The sequence below is a fragment of the Schistocerca americana genome, chromosome 1 (assembly GCF_021461395.2).
Source record: "Schistocerca americana isolate TAMUIC-IGC-003095 chromosome 1, iqSchAmer2.1, whole genome shotgun sequence".
Lineage (NCBI taxonomy): Eukaryota > Metazoa > Arthropoda > Insecta > Orthoptera > Acrididae > Schistocerca > Schistocerca americana.
In genome coordinates, this window is record NC_060119.1 from 1,017,890,662 (window position 1) to 1,017,911,112 (window position 20,451).

Sequence of the window (20,451 nt, forward strand, 5' to 3'; positions counted from 1 at the left end):
CGAATGGCGTAAGGCAAGTATTCGAAAGTAACGCCGATTTCAATCGGCGAATGGGGCGTTCGCATTCCGTCGTCCAGACGAACGTAACACCTTTACGGCGTAAGCGATGAATCGGACCTGAAATGGAAGAGGCATGCGGCACATATCTGTGATAATAGTTGATTTTTCCCAGCACACTCTGTAGCTGCTTCAAATTCTGCGGCGACGGCAAGTCTTGTGTGGCATGGAGGTGCATGGGACTGGGATGTATGCCTTGGGCATTGAGTACATGTCCCAGGTATGGCAAGTCACTAGCAAAAAACACACATTTGTCCTTCCGTAAGCGAAGACCATTATGTCGCAAGACCTGAAATAATGTTCTGAGATTGGCTAAATGTTCTTTTTCCATCTTTCTGGAGGCCACAATATCGTCCAGATAGTTTGCTGCAGTAGGGACCGACGCACAAACAGTTTGTAGATATTGCTGAAACAATGCAGGGGCGGATGCACGCCCGAATGGCAGCCATTTGAATTGATACAAACCAAGATGCGTGTTAACCACCAAAACGCGCTGGGATTCTTCGTCCACCGGTATTTGCAAGTACGCATTTGCTAGGTCCAACTTCGAAAAATATTTGCCCGGGCACAGTTTGTCAAAAAGATCTTCCGGGCGGGGTAAAGGAAAAATTGCAATCACTAGTTGTGGATTCACTGTTGCCTTGAAGTCCACACAAAGTCTCAATTTTCCCAAAGGTTTTGGCAAAATTACTAAGGGTGATGCCCAGAGAGAAGCCTGCACACGTTCAATTACACCTTGTGACTCCATATCGTCTAATGTTCGGTTGTGCGTTTACTTTCAGTTCCAAATGTGCTTTATAGTTCTTAGCGCAACTGAGGCCCGGTGCAAAAATGTCTGCAAATTCTTCACATAGACGAGAAACACTGTCTGAAGGCACAGTCTGGTTCACTGATAGGACCTGATTTACTATAGACAAGGTAAACAACTGAAATAAATCGCAACCAAACAAGTTCATTGCAGAAGAAGAACGAAGGATGTAAAATGATACAAGTTTTGTTTGTTCTTTGTATGTTGCAAGAAGACTGCACTGTCCTAACACAGGGATCTCTTGACCGCAATAGCTAGTTAACGTAACATTTGCGGCACGTAATGGAGGTGTGCCCAGCAGTTTGTAAGTGTCGTGATTGATCAGTGAAACTGCAGCTCCGGTATCGAGCTGGAATGGTATCACTTTGCCGTTAATGTTCAAGTCTACAAAAAGTTTATTGTCCTGCTGAAGACAAGAGCGACTGTCTCGTGCAACGTGAACTGACACTGGTACAAAATCACTTGCGACTTTACGGGAGTTCCGGCGATGTCGACGCACATGACGAACACAGTCACTGTTAGAGAGAGTGACACTGGGCAGAGTGAAATGAACGACATGAATTTCCATGGGCGAAGTTTCGCGAGCCTGAGTATCCTTGGTTCAATTCCGATTCTGGCGCGAAGCAAAGGGCCTGGAATGGTTTGGAGTTTCTGATCTGAGCTTTTTCTGGCGAACACTCTGAACATGTCCTTTTTTATTACAGTAAAAGCAAATAGCTTGACGTGGCGGGCAATACTCACGCGAATGTTTAGTAGCGGACCGCGGGCATGATTTGAGCACTGCATTTGCTTGCGGGCGCGGCACACGTGGCTGAGAGCCTGGCGGCAGCGACGAGGCCGGGCGCGAGGGCTGTTTACTGCTCCCGTGCAGCTCGCCTGGCGGGCCGGTTAACCTGACACACGTCTGGCGAAGTTTCAAATGATTCCTGAGCAAAGTCAAGTGTGTCCTGCCGATCCAATATGTCCATCACTTGTTGAAGGGAGGGATTGACTAGTTTCAAAATCTGTTCCCTTACACGAACATCAGAAACGTTCTGTGCAATTGCATCACGTACCATAGTATCTGAATATGGGAGTCCACATTGACACTCAAAAGCACAGTCCCTAGTAAGGCCTTGCAAGGTTGCAACCCACTCCCGATTAGTCTGACCTGCTGTATGTTTTGTACGAAAGAAGGTATACCATTTCGCAACTACATTGACAGGTTGTTTGAAATATGCATCTAATACAGACAAAATTTCGTCGTAGAACAGAGTTGCTATGTCGCGTCGGGGAAATTATTTGACTATCACATGGTAGGTTTGCACACCAATGCACGACAAAAGAAAAGGCTGCCGCTCGTTACCTTGAATTATGTAGGCAGCGAGATGGAATCCAAATTGGCGTGACCACTCTGTCCAGCTTTCCAGTGCAGCATCAAAAGGTCGGAAGGGCTGTGCAACTGCGAGTTGTGGCTGCGTTAGCGGTGGAGCGAAAATCACTGACTGAAGAATTTGATGAATTGGCCCGTCGTATTCACGTTATCGAAAATAACAATGACACCAAATCAGAGGATACGTCACCAGTTTCATCTAATCAAACACCCGAATTCCAAAATTTACAGCAGACAGTCAGTGAGATAGATTCGTCCAACAATACATTGCATAGAAAATTGTCGTCTTTACAGCAAGAAGTAACAGAAATGAAAAATTTTTCATCCTCTAACACGTCACCGCATATGCCACAATCTGAACATTTGTCACACTTACATAGCCAGTATAACTTAGGTAATTTACAGAGAGTACGTGACTTAGATTCCGAACAGTCACAGACAAACAGATTGTCATACAATCCTGAACCAGTTCAGACCTTCAGAGACGATAATTTTGATTACAAGCACTTTCTATCCGTTAGAAAATTTAAGGTATTTAAAAATGACAGAACACAGATTCACCCTTTGGATTGGGTACAACAATTTAGTTTTGCATTTCCACCAACTTGGCCCGTAACAACATAAACTTGAATTTATTTGCAGTTTTTTAGAAAGCAAACCGGCAACTCGTATGAGACCGATCGCGAGACAATGTTATTCGGTAGAAGAATTTCAGAATGCTTTCCTGTCAGCGTATTGGTCGAAGACGGTACAGCGCGGAATCAAGGATCAGTTAATTAGCTTACCGAATTATGAGAACTCAAATTTTCCCACTGTCATGCAATTTTTTGAACACATGGTACAACAAAACCAATACTTAAGTGAGCCATACAGTGAATCAGCACTTATCCAGTTATGTATTTCTAAATTACCACGATCGTTAAGAGTATCACTTTTAACAGGACAGCAGAAAGAAAATATTTCGGCAATTAGAGATCTGTTACAGCTTTTGGAAGTTCAGCAATCAGATTATACTTTCATAAACAAAAATTTTTCACATCATAACCGAGGCCAATAAACATACATTAATTACGATCAGCCACGCTATTTCAATAGCAAAGGTGATAGACGCTCCAGGAATGACAACCACCAGCATTTTAATAACAGACAAAATTTTAATTATCAGTATCATCAAAATTTTCAGCAACAGCATTTTGGTAAGATTAGAGGCATTTACCTACAACAGCAACAAAACCAGCCGGTTAGCATGCCTAACCAACAATGTAATGTACAAGGTCAACCAAGCTTCAATGTTTCGCCGTCTACACGTATAGCGTCGGCCCCACCAAATAGTAACGCACAGCAACAAGGAAATCACTGCGTACAGAAAACAAATCATTTCAATTCCTATCGTAACGCGCCGTATAGTAATGACTATCATGACAGACGTAAAAGTAATGAGCACAGTTTTCAGCGTAACAGTCGGTCTTATCAGCAGCAAAATCATCCGCAACAACAGATTATCATGAATGAACCAGACAGAACAGTACAAATAGTCGAAATGCCACAGCATCCTCCCGCAAATAACAGCACGTCAGAAAGAATTTGACTAGATACAGTACAGGTTGCATCTTCCAGCAATGCAAGCAATACTTTTGACACACAGAATCATGTTCACGAAAATGTTATTACTTTTGACAACATTCGAGACACTCTTTTACATGAAAAACTAGTTATTCAAAAAACCATTTCCCACCATGTCATTGAAGTAAAGATTGGAACATACACTTTTTCAACAGTAATCGATTCTGGATCACCAATGTCAGTTATAAATGAAGAAACTTTTCAGCGAATATAACAAAGAGAACACCTATCCTACGTTATCATTAGGCAAAACTAAAGTAAAAGGAGCAGTATATATTAAAGGAGTAGATGTAAAATTACAGACACACTTATCATTTTGCATTGCAGGTCATACGTTCCACTAAAATTTTTGGATTGTTCTCTTATTGACAACAGACGTTATTTTAGGTACGAATTTTCTGGTACAACATGACGCAAATATTGACTTTCAAAATTCCTATTTAATGTTGAAAGATGAAAATGTACAACTGGCATTGGAATTTCAGCACGCTTTATCTGCAAATGAACAGGCAATTAATCGAACAGAGGTCGTTTCTACATCACGTCACATAGACTGTCATTCCACATTGTTCACAGATACGTACGTACACAATTATAATACACCAGACGAAGCTGACTATGACGTTATGCAGATGATTTGTGATAAAGTAAAACAAAGCAGTGCAAATACAGACGATGAACGTACTCAGCTACGCAATATTCTTTTACAGCAAGCTCCAGATTTTGACAACATCCCTGGTACTATGTCCGGTTTTATGTATGAATTTCAAGTTAAACAGCATGACACGTTTAAAGCCAAACATTATCCTACTCCGTATATCTACAGAGAACAAGTTAAGAAAGAATTACAAGCTATGCTTGACCAAGAAATTATTGAACCGGCAGTTAGTCCGTACATAAACCCGCTCCTTATTGTAAAGAAAAAGGATGGTTCACTTCGACTCGTGCTTGATTCGCGTCATGTCAACGACATTATTATTAATGAAACAGATCGCCCACAGACATTAGAAGAACTTTTACAGAAATTTCATGGTACTGCTATTTATTCCAAATTAGATTTAAAATCGGGATTTTGGCAAATTCAGCTCCATCCGAACTGCAGAAAGTACACAGCATTTCTCTGTTTTGGTGACTGTTACCAGTTTTGCAAATTACCGTTCGGTTTAACAATTTCTTCAGGAGCATTTATTCGCGGTTTGAATAGTATACTTCCGACAGAACTGAAAGACAGAATCACAACGTATGTAGACGACATTCTTATTACCGAAGCTAACTGGTCTGAACACAATCTGGTTCTGGAACAACTGTCGCAAACTTTTCGTGCACAAGGACTCACAGGTAATCTTAGCAAATCGCACTTTGGCAAAACTTTCATAAAATTTCTTGGACATGTAATTTCAGCAGAAGGCATTGCCCCTGACCCGGAAAAACTTCAAGCTTTACGTGACATTTCTGTTCTAACGACGAAGAAACAACTACGCAGCTTTTTGGGATTAACTAACTTTTTCCGTAAATTTATTCATTACTCTGCTTTAGACACCCCTAGATTATGCCAGTTGACCGGTAAAAACGCTATTTGGTCCTGGGATACCCAAGCGCAGTCTGAATTTTCAAACTTGAAACATGCCTTGTTAAATGCACCACTTTTATCACACCCAGATCCTACCAGAAATTTTTCCATTGCCACCGACAGTTCTAACACCGCTTTATGCGTACACATTTTTCCGGAAATTGAAGAAGACGGTACTACAGTAATTAAAAACATCGCCTTTGCAAGTCGCATTTTGTCACCTGCTGAACGCAATTACTCTGTTACAGAACTTGAAACATTATATGTTGTATGGGCATTTACGAGATTTAGGCATTTTCTTTATGGAAGACACACTACCGTTTACACAGATCATAGAGCTAATTCAGTTTTTACTCTCCGCTAAATTTACACACGACAGGTTAAGCAGATGGAAACTTTATTTACAGGAATTTAATTTTACAATTGTTCACATTCCCGGTACACAAAATGTTGTAGCAGACGCACTATCCCGTTCTCTCAGCAACAATCAGCAAGACATCGCAACCAACTTCTGCCAAGCAAATTTCAGCGTCATGTATATTCAACAAGTCGCATTTGAAAATTTCATTTCATCGTCATTACGAGACATAGCACAAGAGCAGAGCAAAGACAACGTGTGGAAAGAAATTAAACACCTTTGGCAAAATAGGAATAACATTACCATTAGAAACCATTATACTGTACGCAATAATATTCTGTTTCGCCGCTCTCACCCTGACAGCAAGAACTGGTTATTTTATATTCCTGACGAACTTGTTAACAAATTAATTTGGTATACTCATTTAAGTTACGCACATTATGGAGCCAGAAAATGTTTTCTTGTACTGAGACGGAACTGTTATGTTGCGAACATGGAGAAACGTATTCGACAGCCGGCCGGGGTGGCCGAGCGGTTCTAGGCGCTGCAGTCTGGAACCGCGCGACCGCTACAGTCGCAGGTTCGAATGCTGCCTCGGGCATGGATGTGTGTGAAGTCCTTAGGTTAGTTAGGTTTAAGTAGTTCTAGGGGACTGATGACCTCAGAAGTTAAGTCCCATAGTGCTCAGAGCCATTTGAACCATTTTTCGCATTCGACGAGTTTCAGCGTCATGTAAAATCTGCCAGAAAGCTAAATCAGACACGACTTCACATATTCCTCCGTTACATCCCATTGTACCCATTAAATTGAGACACATGGTCGCTGTAGACATTTTTGGACCGATTCCCAGAACTAATAGAGGTTTTGCCAACATCTTTGTCGCTGTTGAACTCACTTCGAAATTTGTTACCTTCACTCCGTTACGCAAAGATACTGCTAAATCTATTTCGAATGCATTTGTAAAACATTTCTTATTCCATGTAGGACATGTATTAAAAGTAATTTTTGACAATGGACCACAATTTCGATCTGCGATATGGACACGTATGTTACGAGTTAGAAACATTTCTTCGATCTATATATCCAAGTATGACGCTTCTTCGAACCCTTGTGAACGACTAATAAAAGAAATTGGTAAACCATGTAGAATATACTGCCATAAAAGACATATTGATTGGGATACACACATACTCTCATTCCAGGATGTAACTAACTCATTACCAAATGAATCTACTATGCTATCTCCGACTGTTGTATTGATAAATGTTGAACCACCTAACAAAATTAAAGAATTAGTATCTTTTCCTACATCTCGTCGACTACGCCACCATGAAATAATTAACATTGCGCTCAACAACATCAAACGTGCCTCAGAGCGCCGGAAAAGACAGCAAAAGCAGATTTGTAATCGCCGTGACATTCACATTGGACAGAAGATGTTAGTACGCACACACTATTTATCCAACAGAGGAAAAAGTAGGTGCAGTAAATTTGAGCTTCTATACGCAGGTCCATATACAGTGTGTGCGCACTTCATTTCATTTGTTAATGTGTTCAGTTCATGTAAAAATACTAAGGACTTATACAGTGCATGTGCACTTTGTCATTTGTTAATATATTTTGTACTCATTGCGTAGACATTTTGTCATTTCTTAATACGTTCTGAACTCAGTGCATGTGTACTCCATTTCATTTCTTAATATGTTCTGCACTTATCAATTATGTATATATTCTCTGACTGTAGACTTAGTAAACTAAATAGATTATAGAAAAATTTGTTGCTCATGGCAAGTCCAATTGACTCACCATCGCTGCCAAATTTTTGCCCCCCCCCCCCCTCCCTCCCAGTGGAGGGTTATGTAAGAGGTCCATGATTAAAAAATTTGTTGCTAGCGCACTCGAGCAGATGTAATTTCGATGGATTGCTCACGCGCTGCCTGCGATATGTAAGCTGTAAGAGAATCTCAGACCAGAGAGCACTGTTGTATGCAGTAGGAACTGTGTAGTACTGTAGTAAGAACGAGCAGTCGTGTGTGTGGAGTTGGCTGGGCCGGTAGTGGGAGCGATGGCGGTGCCTGAGTGTTGTACGAGGGCAGTTCAATAAGTAATGCAACACATTTTTTTTCTGAAACAGGGGTTGTTTTATTCAGCATTGAAATACACCAGGTTATTCCCCAATCTTTTAGCTACACAACACTATTTTTCAACGTAATCTCCATTCAATGCTACGGCCTTACGCCACCTTGAAATGAGGGCCTGTATGCCTGCACGGTACCATTCCACTGGTCGATGTCGGAGCCAACGTCGTACTGCATCAATAACTTCTTCATCATCCGCGTAGTGCCTCCCACGGATTGCGTCCTTCGTTGGGCCAAACATATGGAAATCCGACGGTGCGAGATCGGGGCTGTAGGGTGCATGAGGACGAACAGTCCACTGAAGTTTTGTGAGCTTCTCTCGGGTGCAAAGACTTGTGTGAGGTCTTGCGTTGTCATGAAGAAGGAGAAGTTCGTTCAGATTTTTGTGCCTACGAACACGCTGAAGTCGTTTCTTCAATTTCTGAAGAGTAGCACAATACACTTCAGAGTTGATCGTTTGACCATGGGGAAGGACATCGAACAGAATAACCCCTTCAGCGTCCCAGAAGACTGTAACCATGACTTTACCGGCTGAGGGTATGGCTTTAAACTTTTTCTTGGTAGGGGAGTGGGCGTGGCGCCACTCCATTGATTGCCGTTTTGTTTCAGGTTCGAAGTGATGAACCCATGTTTCATCGCCTGTAACAATCTTTGACAAGAAATTGTCACCCTCAGCCACATGACGAGCAAGCAATTCCGCACAGATGGTTCTCCTTTGCTCTTTATGGTGTTCGGTTAGACAACGAGGGACCCAGCGGGAACAAACCTTTGAATATCCCAACTGGTGAACAATTGTGACAGCACTACCAACAGAGATGTCAAGTTGAGCACTGAGTTGTTTGATGGTGATCCGTCGATCATCTCGAACGAGTGTGTTCGCACGCTCCGCCATTGCAGGAGTCACAGCTGTGCACGGCCGGCCCGCACGCGGGAGATCAGACAGTCTTGCTTGACCTTGCGGCGATGATGACACACGCTTTGCCCAACGACTCACCGTGCTTTTGTCCACTGCCAGATCACCGTAGACATTCTGCAAGCGCCTATGAATATCTGAGATGCCCTGGTTTTCCGCCAAAAGAAACTCGATCACTGCCCGTTGTTTGTAACGCACATCCGTTACAGACGCCATTTTAACAGCTCCGTACAGCGCTGCCACCTGTCGGAAGTCAATGAAACTATACAAGACAAAGTGGGAATGTTTGAAAACATTCCACAAGAAATTTCCGGTTTTTTCAACCAAAATTGGCCGAGAAAAAAATGTGTTGCATTACTTATTGAACTGCCCTCGTAGTATAAGGTAAAAGCAGCCTCGCGCATATGTAGTATTGTTATATCAAGTCCCACGTAAATGTTTTAAAAAATCTCTTAATAATAAAAAGTAATTTTTGACAATCATTCACCTCAATTTAAAGAATTTACTAATTTCTCCAGTCCATGGTCATCCCGATTATTGTAAAGAAAAATCAGTTGTTTCCTTTAATACATGACAAATCTATCGGCCAGCATTGCACTGGGCTGTGCCAGAAAATTTTCTTATAGGAGCAGATATATACGCGTAATCCGGCGACCTTATTGAGGTAAGAATTTTCAATTTATTCAGTATGATCTATCAGGGCCATGACGCAGTACTGCTGACGTCCAAAATTTACCAGTTTAAATTCACATTCAATCATTGAAAGGTTATAAGTGAGCCACAATTTTATTGAGAGATTGGTCACAAAATGTTTCAAATGGCTCTGAGCACTATGGGACTCAACTGCTGTGGTCATAAGTCCCCTAGAACTTAGAACTACTTAAACCTAACTAACCTAAGGACAGCACACAACACCCAGCCATCACGAGGCAGAGAAAATCCCTGACCCCGCCGGGAATCGAACCCGGGAACCCGGGCGTGGGAAGCGAGAACGCTACCGCACGACCACGAGATGCGGGGATTGGTCACATTTTTATTATTGGTAGGTTACGGAATTTATCTGTTGGTAGGTTACGCTGAATGTGAGTATATGTTGTAACACATAATTATATTTTTTACTGCTGGGAGGTATTTTATTTGACTGTGGGGAGGTTACACTCACTGTTGGGAGGTTACAACATTGCTTTCACCTTTATCTGCAATTTTCTGTAGCATTTCAGATTTGAATATGGCTAACTGTTCATCTGAAACAAGTAATCAATGATGGTCGAAATACTGCGATCTGGCCTATTAATCGATATTATATAAAAATCTTTAACAAATTACTCTAACTATTGGCACAGTTACTGCTAAGAAGCGCAGCGCCTTTTCGTTACTGAAAGAATATGTAGTCTATTATATATGTGGTGTTTGTTCTTTCGGACATGTTCGAAAGAACAGAGAAAATTTTGATCCTGCAACCATTATGAATGATGACACTAAGGAAAGAAAGACATTAGCTCCGCCGGGCGGAGTGGCCGTGCTGTTCTAGGCGCTACAGTCTGGAGCCGAGCGACCGCTACGGTCGCAGGTTCGAATCCTGCCTCGGGCATGGATGTGTGTGATGCCCTTAGGTTAGTTAGGTTTAATTAGTTCTAAGATCTAGGCGACTGATAACCTCAGAAGTTAAGTCGCATAGTGCTCAGAGCCGTTTGGACCATTTGAACATTAGCTGCCGGTGGGCACTGATTTAAATCAATAGGAAAAGTTTAAAATTTGTACCGGACTAGGACTGGGACCCATGTCTCCCGCTTACTAGGCACATGTACAGACCACTGCATCGCCCTGACACAGTGATCATTGCAACTGCACAGGCTAACCGAGCACGTCTCCTGTCAGACCCAAATTCTCAACTCATCCGCACACTACTGATGTGGTGTCCATTGCCCATTATTCTCAATACTCACGGCATTTCTCCAATTTCCTTTAGAGTTCGAGGTTGGTGTGCATCCGCACTGAAAGGATCATTAAAAAAATAATAAAATTTCTTTATTCCAAAAACTTAATAATTATACAATTTTGACCCACTACTTGAAGCCCACGCCTACCACAGTAGTACAAGTTTATATGCCGACTAGCTCTGCAGATGACGAGGAAATTGAAGAAATGTATGATGAAATCAATGAAATTATTGAGATAGTGAAGGGAGATGAAAATTTAATAGTCATGGGTGACTGGAATTCGTCAGTAGGAAAAGAGAGAGAAGGAAACGTAGTAGGTGAACATGGATTGGGGCTAAGAAATGAGAGAGGAAGCCGTCTGGTAGAATTTAGGAACCAGGTTTTAAATTGTAAGACATTTCCAGGGGAAGATGTGGGCTCTGACCACAATCTATTGGTTATGAACTGTAGATTAAAACTGAAGAAACTACAAAAAGGTGGTAATTTAAGAAGATGGGACCTGGATAAACTGACTAAAGCAAGGGTTGTACAGAGTTTCAGGGAGAGCATTAGGGAACAATTGACAAGGAGGGGGGAAAGAAATACAGTAGAAGAAGAATGGGTAGCTTTGAGGGATGAAGTAGTGAAGGCAGCAGAGGATCAAGTAGGTAAAAAGACGAGGGCTAGTAGAAATCCTTGGGTAACAGAAGAAATATTGAGTTTAATTGATGAAAGGAGAAAATATAAAAATGCAGTAAATGAAGCAGGCAAAAACGAAAACAACCCTCTCAAAAATGAGATCAACAGGAAGTGCAAAATGGCTAAGCAGGGATGGCTAGAGGACAAATGTAAGGATGTAGAGGCTTATCTCTCTAGGGGTAAGATAGATACTGCCTACAGGAAAATTAAAGAGACCTTTGGAGAAAAGAGAACCACTTGTATGAACATCAAGAGCTCAGATGGAAACCCAGTTCTAAGCAAAGAAGGGAAAGTAGAAAGGTGGAAGGAGTATATAGAGGGTCTATACAAGGGCGATGTACTTGAGGACAATATTATGGAAATGGAAGAGGACGTAGATGAAGATGAAATGGGAGATACGATACTGCGCGAAGAGTTTGACAGAGCACTGAAAGACCTATGTCGAAACAAGGCCCCGGGAGTAGACAACATTCCATTAGAACTACTGACAGCCTTGGGAAAGACAGTCCTGACAAAACTCTACCATCTGGTGAGCACGATGTATGAGACAGGCGAAATACCCTCAGACTTCAAGAAGAATATAATAATTCCAATCCCAAAGAAAGCGGGTGTTGATAGATGTGAAAATTATCGAATTATCAGTTTAATAAGGCACGGTTGCAAAATACTAACGCAAATTCTTTACAGACGAATGGGAAAAGTGGTAGAAGCCGACCTCGGGGAAGATCAGTTTGGATTCCGTAGAAATGTTGGAACACGTGAGACAATACTGACCCTACGACTTATCTTAGAAGCTAGATTAAGGAAAGACAAACCTACGTTTCCAGCATTTGTAGACTTAGAGAAAGCTTTTGACAATGTTGACTGGAATACTCTCTTTCAAATTCTGAAGATGGCAGGGGTAAAATACAGGGAGCGAAAGGCTATTTACAATTTGTACAGAAACCAGATGGCAGTTATAAGAGTCGAGGGACATGAAAGGGAAGCAGTGGTTGGGAAGGGAGTGAGACAGGGTTGTAGCCTCTCACCAATGTTATTAAATCTCTATATTGAGCAAACAGTGAAGGAAACGAAAGAAAAATTCGGAGTAGGTATTAAAATCCATGGAGAAGAAATAAAAACTTTGAGGTTCGCCGATGACATTGTAGTTCTGTCAGAGACAGCAAAGGACTTGGAAGAGCAGTTGAACGGAATGGACAGTGTCTTGAAAGGAGGGTATAAGATGAACATCAACAAAAGCAAAACAAGGATAATGGAATGTAGTCGAATTAAGTAGGGTGATGCAGAAGGAATTAGATTAGGAAATGAGACACTTAAAGTAGTAAAGGAGTTTTGCTATTTGGGGATCAAAATAACTGATGATGGTCGAAGTAGAGAGGATATAAAATGTAGATTGGCAATGGCAAGGAAATTGAAGAAGAGAAATTTGTTAACATCGAGTATAGATTTAAGTGTCAGGAAGTCGTTTCTGAAAGTATTTGTATGGAGTGTAGCCATGTATGGAAGTGAAACATGGACGATAAATAGTTTGGGCAAGAAGAGAATAGAAGCTTTCGAAATGTGGTGCTACAGAAGAATGCTTAAGATTAGATGGGTAGATCACATAACTAATGAGGAAGTACTGAATAGGATTGGGGAGAAGAGAAGTTTGTGGCACAACTTGACTAGAAGAAGGTTCAAAAATGGTTCAAATGGCTCTGAGCATTATGGGACTTAACATCTGTGGTCATCAGTCCCCTAGAACGTAGAACCACTTAAACCTAACTAACCTAAGAGCAACATACACATCCATGCCCGAGGCAGCATTCGAACCTGCGACCTTAGCGGTCACGCGGTTCCAGACTGAAGCGCCTAGAACCGCACGGCCACACCGGACGACGTAGAAGAAGGGATCGGTTGGTAGGACACGTTCTGAGGCATCAAGGGATCACCAATTTAGTATTGGAGGGCAGTGTGGAGGGTAAAAATCGTAGAGGGAGACCAAGAGATGAATACACTAAGCAGATTCAGAAGGATGTAGGTTGCAGTAGGTACTGGGAGATGAAGAAGCTTGCACAGGATAGAGTAGTATGGAGGGCTGCATCAAACCAGTCTCAGGACTGAAGACCACAACAACAACAACCTTATATGATTAGTGGACCGAAAAAGTAGTACAATAGTTACAATTGCAGCTAATCTAAGTCATATTTAAGTAACTAGTTAGTATGTAAGCTTCGGCATAAGTGCAATGGGCAAATTTGTTGAGTTAGTTAATTATATATGAAAACAGGTAACCTAACTATTGACTAGTTACTAATGCCTACAGCGTTACATATGTGTCAGCTGAAAGTATAAACCTACTTATAGAGCCTTGCTCATTGAGCTAAACCCAATGAGCGTGCCCCTGACACTGGGCAGGCCAAGATTTTGATCGCTGCAGGTTCCTAGAAATAGTACCTAAAAACTAAGTCCTACAACTAAACTTATTCTACGTTCGGTGCATTGTCCAGATCGGTGAAGTTGCACCCCACTCCCCCTAAGTCCCGAAGCGCGGCGGATTCCACACTGAGGAAGTCGGCCTTTCCGCGCCCAGGCGGTATGGGAATAGGGTACCAGACTCTACAGGTGTTTAAGTAAATCTCTTATTCTTGCTGGTTCAAGTCTCTTAGACAATCCTTTAAGACTTTTTGCGATACCACGTTAGCCAGTTTGTTCATGGTCTGAAAGGTGTCGTTTTGTCTAAGTAATCTGTATGTGTCATGGTGTGGCAGTTGGTCGCGTAACATTGAAGCTACATCATTCAAAAGGGGGCACTCGTAGACTACATGGTCAGGAGTACCCTCCGGAGCACCACAGTCACACGCGGGTGTAGCCTTTCTCCCGAATCGACATAAGTATGTTGGGTAGGGTCCATGTCCAGTGAGAAAGTGAAATAGTCCCCGGGTTGGTCCGAAATACGCCATTCCCATCCGTTCCCTAATATCTGGAAGAAAATCAAAAGTTCTGCGTCCCGTTTCTTCAACTTCCAACGATTCTTGCCATAACTGATCCCCTCTTAACCTAATCTCAGCCCTGTTGCCTAAAATCTCCTCTGTTTTCTCTATATTCCCCTTCTTTGCCCAATACCAAGCGGCCTGTTCCCGAATTTTGATGTCCAAGGGGCAGAGCCCCATTATGACTAACAGAGCTCCTCCTGGCGTAGTCCTGTATGCCCCCACTGATCTCACTATCATATTTCTCTGGACTCTTCTACTGTCATGGCAGGCACCACCCTTGTGAGTCTGTGTGCCCAGACTCCTGAGCCGTAACCCACTATTGAGGTAAGTATACTATTGTGGTATAGTTTGATGAGATGTGGTGGGAGATGAAGTCTTTTGTGTCCAATGGAAATGAGGTTATTGAGTACTTGAAGGGCTCTTTGAGTTACGGTGTCAATGTGCCTTCCGAAGGACCACCTTTCATCAATGATGATTCCAAGGTGTCGAGTCACTCATCGCCGGAGAACTGGTGAGCCCTCAATCCTGACTGTTGGATTACGAATTAGCTGTCCTTTCAGAAGAAGGTATGTGGACTTGCCACGTGAGATCTTCATCTTTGTGTTTCGGCACCAAAGTTGTAGTATTTCTATGGCTCTTTCTATCTTGGGTCCTATATCTTCCCGGCTACGGCCGCCGACCAGTAGGAGGAGGCCATCTGCGTAGGCTATCACCTCTAGCACTTCATCACTTTGCTGTAATTTGTCTAGTAAGGGTTCCATATGGATGTCCCAGAACAGGGGACCTAGTACGGAGCCCTGGGGACATCCTTTTGTGATAGTTTTTCTCGATCTTGTGCTAGGGGATGATAGCCAGTCCTCCCGATCCTCGCAATAGCTCCTCAGACACCCATATAGCGACCCTGGACTCTCCGTCTCCCGTAAACAGGAGAAGAGCGAAGGCCACCACAGGTTGTCGAAGGCGCCACTTATGTCTACCATGATGCCGACAACGTACTTGTAAGGGGTAGAGCCACAGACCTCGGCCGCCGAGGCGATTGCATCAGATGCCGATCGCCCAGGCCTAAAGCCGAACTGCCTTTTGCTCATCCCACACAGCACTCGGTGTGCAGCCAGTCTGTCAACCAGTAGTCTTTCTAGAATCTTCCCAAGCAGATCGAGCAGACAGATTGGTCTATAAGATTTTATTTCCGCTGGGCCTTTATCGGGTCCTTTCTTAATTATTACTACATTTGCCCTCTTCCAGATTCGAGGGAACTTTTTCTGCGTGAGACATTCATTGTAGAGGTGAGTTAATGGGGCAACTATCTGGGGGGCCAGGAATTGCACCACCTCTGCTACAATGCCGTCCGGCCCGGGAGCTTTCTCTCTCTTCAGGGATTTTATATCGGCAGCCACCTCCTCTTCAGAGAAGGGGTAGACTGCCGTTACATTTTCATATTCACTGTTGTTTTCATCACGCAGCTGTCGTTGTTCATCTGTCTCTCCATCCGCAGTGTCGTCAGGCAACAGGGACTGGAGAAGAACCTCAGCAGTCTCCTGCCAAGACTCCGTCATTCCGCCCCCGTGCCTGACGGTCGACAGCTCCATGGGAGAGCGGATTTTCTCTCGGACTATCTTGTAGGGTACACCCCATGGGTCCAAGGCCAGTTGATTTAAGATAAAGTGTTCCCAACTTCTGGATCTCACTTCGCGTAGTTCTCTTTGGAATCTGTTTTAAGCTTCCTGGTACAGCTGCAACCTTTGTCTTTCCAGCCAGAGGACACTGCGCTGGTAGTGCCTCCTGAGCCTTCTGACAGACCGGCGCATATTCTCCACTTCGGCTGACCATGGCGACGAAGAGGCCACCATGGCCTTCCTCCTAGTAGGTACAGCAGCTTTCACCGCTCGAGTTATTACATTCACCAGTTCCTTGGCTCTGTTGTCCACGTCAATGTCCTGGTGTCTGTCATCTTCTGGCAGTGCAGGAATGTCGCACTCCCTTGCAAGTCGTTCCCAGTCGGCTCTTTTATAGTTATATTGCACCTCCCACCCTATGGCCCAGCGGCTCTCCTCGTCTCCTAAAGTAAAGGTGATGAGATTGTGATCGCTAGTGGTGGCGTTCACTTCTACCCTCCATTGCTGAATAAGATTTGCTGCATTAGGCGTGACCAGGGTCACATCGATATTTGTTCCTTGGCCACCTCCCGCCACGTAGGTCGGAGGGTTGCCCGGCTTGTTAGCCACCACTAGTTGCAAGGCCATGATGACCTCTTCTTCCTTCTCTCAATTTGGGTCCCTGGTGCCGCTATACCATAGGGGGGATTTAGCATTTATGTCAGCAGTTATAATCACTTTCCGTCCCCGCAACGCCGTGATCACTGTGATAAGGTGTGCCAGGTGTCTCTCAATATCGTCTCCATACTGAAAGTACATGTCAATGATGACGATTGCTCCCATTGGAGACTGTAGCTCTACGACGTTGCAGTGGCTGGTTGTCAATTGTGATAGTACTGTAGCCCTTAGGAGTCTGTTGGTTATTATGATTGCCGATCTTGGGTCCTCTCCTCTGCTTACGATTTGCCAGGTCGCAGCCGCGAAAGCTATTTTTCCAGTTTGGGAGTACGGCTCCTGCAGACAGAGCACATCTAGTCTCCTCTCCTCCACTTCCTTGCGTAGCTCCTGCATCACTAGTCTGCTGTTGTGGGTGTTGAGTTGGCCAATGGTAATTTTCGTCATATCGTCATTTATGGAAAATACGTATGGATTCTGTCATTTGGCCATGTCTTGCTCCAGTCGAATGAAATGCGTCAATTTGCCAGAACTGCTTGTTCATAAATGTCATCAAGGTCGAATTTTTCCCCTCGTCTTTCAAAGACTTTCTTAAGTAAGTCCCGCAGGGCTCCGAAGTCGGTGGGGAGATTGACTGACTTGAGCTCCATTACCGAGAAGGTGACTTTCCTACCATTTTCATGTCCCACCCGGACCACGTGTCTCAAGGCAGTGGTCAGGGTGCTCTAGTCTCGCTAGTTGCATGGTAAATTCGATGTTGGGATAGAGTCTGACTGGGTCAACTGGTGGCAATCTGTCAACAGGATCCGATGTGGTAGGTGTTTCGCTAGAACTCGTTGTTATATTTTCCTGAACGGGTTTCTTCGGAGTTCTGTCCTCTTCTGTTTTTGAGATTGCCACAGCCTCTGTTACAGGATGCCGTTGCTGTTGATCTTTAGTCGGCCTCGTCTCCCGGCTTGGGGAGGAGGGAGTCGTAGCTGTAAGAGGGAGCTCCGTTTGAGTCCCTCTGTCCATTGTGGGAAAGTCGGTTTGAGTGCTAGTGTTGGTAGTTTCCATAGTGGCGCCCGTAAGCTACCTCAAGAATAGCTTGCCCTCATGGCATCCCCCCTCCTTTTTCTCGGGGATTTTCTCTTAGGCATCCTGTTGGCCTTAGCACAATCAGTCATAATCTATCCTTGAGATTAGTCTCTGTTCTAGTAACCTGTAAGTGGGGCAGTTGCGTCCGGTGGCTCCGCAGAACGTGGTCGAGATCTCCACAATTGTGGCTACGTGGTACCACACGATAATCTCTAGTATTGACCGCGTGGAAGCCAATGTATAATTTGCCCATTGCTGTTACTCTCTTCCACATGTGAGCGGAGACCTCGGCAACGTGATGGACCACATCACGGTCCCGAGGCCCCGTCTTGAATCTCAATCTAAAACTTTCTTTGAATTCATCATCTTTTAAATCCTCGAAATTCTGAGCCTTAATGGTATCGTATAGTTCCTCGTTAGTCATGACCGTTGGGACGTCATATAAGATGACTAGAGGGTTTCTTTTTCTTGGTGGCTCGCATTTGACCACCGAGTTTAGTTTGACGTTGTTTAGTAGTTTTTCTTTGTCCTCTTCTGAGGCAACCTCAACAATTACTGAGTTTTTGCTCGGTTTTACTTTATTTATTTTGATTTTGTCTTTAACGGGATTGATAGTAGTTGTAAGCAATTCCTGTATCTTTTTAACACTGGTATCTTGGCCAGGCAGGGTCCTTAAAAAGACCGTTGTGTCTGACCGTTTAATGACTCGAGCAATGGTATCTTTTGTTGTTAGCGGTTTGGGTGGCGCTTGTGCGACCACTCCCGCCCAGGTCTTGACCGGTTGCTTTCTGAGTCTCTCATTTTCCTTTTCAAGTTCTTCTACGCAGCCCTCGAGCTTGGCATTGGCGATGGCCCATGCCGCCAGCTCATTCTTGATGGTTGTTAAAGCCGCCTGACTAATCTTGCCATTTTTGATATTTTGCTCCAAGAGCAACGTGATTCTCGTGTGTCTTTGCAGAACGTTTTCATCAGTTGCCCGTCCCAGATCGTTCTGAGGAGCGGGATGAGGCATCGAAGAAGCCCGCGAAGGCGCACTCGTATCACTCGTTTCTGGTGTCGCCATTTTTGTACGAGTGATATAAAAAGGTGGGAGCCCGTCTCTTGCCCCGGACCGGCTCCTCTGGCATGGGGGGAGGGGGGGGGGGGGGGGCTTCTGCAGCACGCCCACCGACCTCGCCCCTAGGTCAAGGGCACTTCCGAGCTGCCGGGTTCAACGCACCGTCGCCAGTGCACTGGTCCCCCTCGGTGACTCCGTCATCGACGATTTCACGCGACGCTCATCGGCAACTGCACCCCGCACTCCGGAGAGGCGGATGAACCTCTCGCCCTTCGCCGCCTACTTGCCCGAGTTTCCACCTCTCGGCCAAGGACCCACTCCTACTCAGGTGGCGGGCCGGTCCCCCAGACGTTCGGCGGTCTGGACCCATCTAACCTGGCCCAGGCGATGTCACCACCTCCTGGGTTTGGCAGAACACGCCCCGGTTACCCAGGGGCGCGGCGAAGCACCCTTGCCGACTCGCGCCGCGATCCCACGCCGACAAACGAGATCGCCGGCATGCAGAGCACCTGCTGGTCTGTGCCCTGCGAACAGAAAGGGACTGGTGTTCGGTCCCACGACACTCCGGAGAGGCGTATGAACCTCTCGCCCTTCGCTTTCGCACCAGGTTGGGTCGCAGCTCTCCCTTTTGTCGCAAGGCAGAATGCCGAGCTAAACATCTGGCACCACGGGAAGGCGGAAAGAGCCACTTGAGAAGGAGAGGCTATGAGAGACGCATCACTTCCCCTGTGAGGACTGCCGCGGTACGCCCGACTAGAAGCGATACGCCCCAGTGCGAGCTTCCGTGCCTTACGGCGCGCCGGCAACGGACAGGGCCGCGCCGTCAAGCGACCGACCTCACGCCAGAAAGGATCATTGGCTGTCCTCAACTGACTTACGTATATTATCATCTTATGCACACACTACTGATGTAGCAACCCTTGTCCATTATCCACATTACTCGCGGCACATTACATGTGCTAGTGTATCCCGTGCAGTCGCGATGACCACTGTGACGGGATGGCGCAGTGGTCAGCGCATCTGCCTAATCAGCAGGAGACCCAGGTTCCAATTCCGCTCTGGCTTGTGTCTTGAGAATATATTGTGTTTCAGATCAGTGATCGACGGTTTACTTTACAAATTGAATTTGTATGAAAATGTGCCCACTCATTCTCAGTAGCTCTGCGTAGATTACAGTTGTTAAGTCGCTGCGTGAAGCTAACTCCAACATTTGCTCTTCGGAAATCTTACTTTTAATTCACTTACCAGTGGCGCCCGTAGCGGCGGAGCACTTTATTGCACAGATCCACAATGCTAAATCTAGGACGCAGTTATGACTTTTGTTCAAGTGCACAGATCCACAATGCTAAATCTAAGGCCGCAGTTATGACTTTTGTTCAAGTAACTTAATTTTTGAAGGGGATTTTTATTTTGACCCTTTACTGCAGTGGTTCATCCGAGCATGACTGTATGAAATAACTTAAATTTTTATTGAACCCTTAGACTCGTGTTTAGAACCAAGCGTAAAAACATTAAAATAAATCGGTTCCTTATTTTAAGAACGAGAGCCAGCCAGATAGGATCTCTAATTTTGCACAAGTGTTATTTCGTTAGAGAAGGTTCAGGAGATGGGACT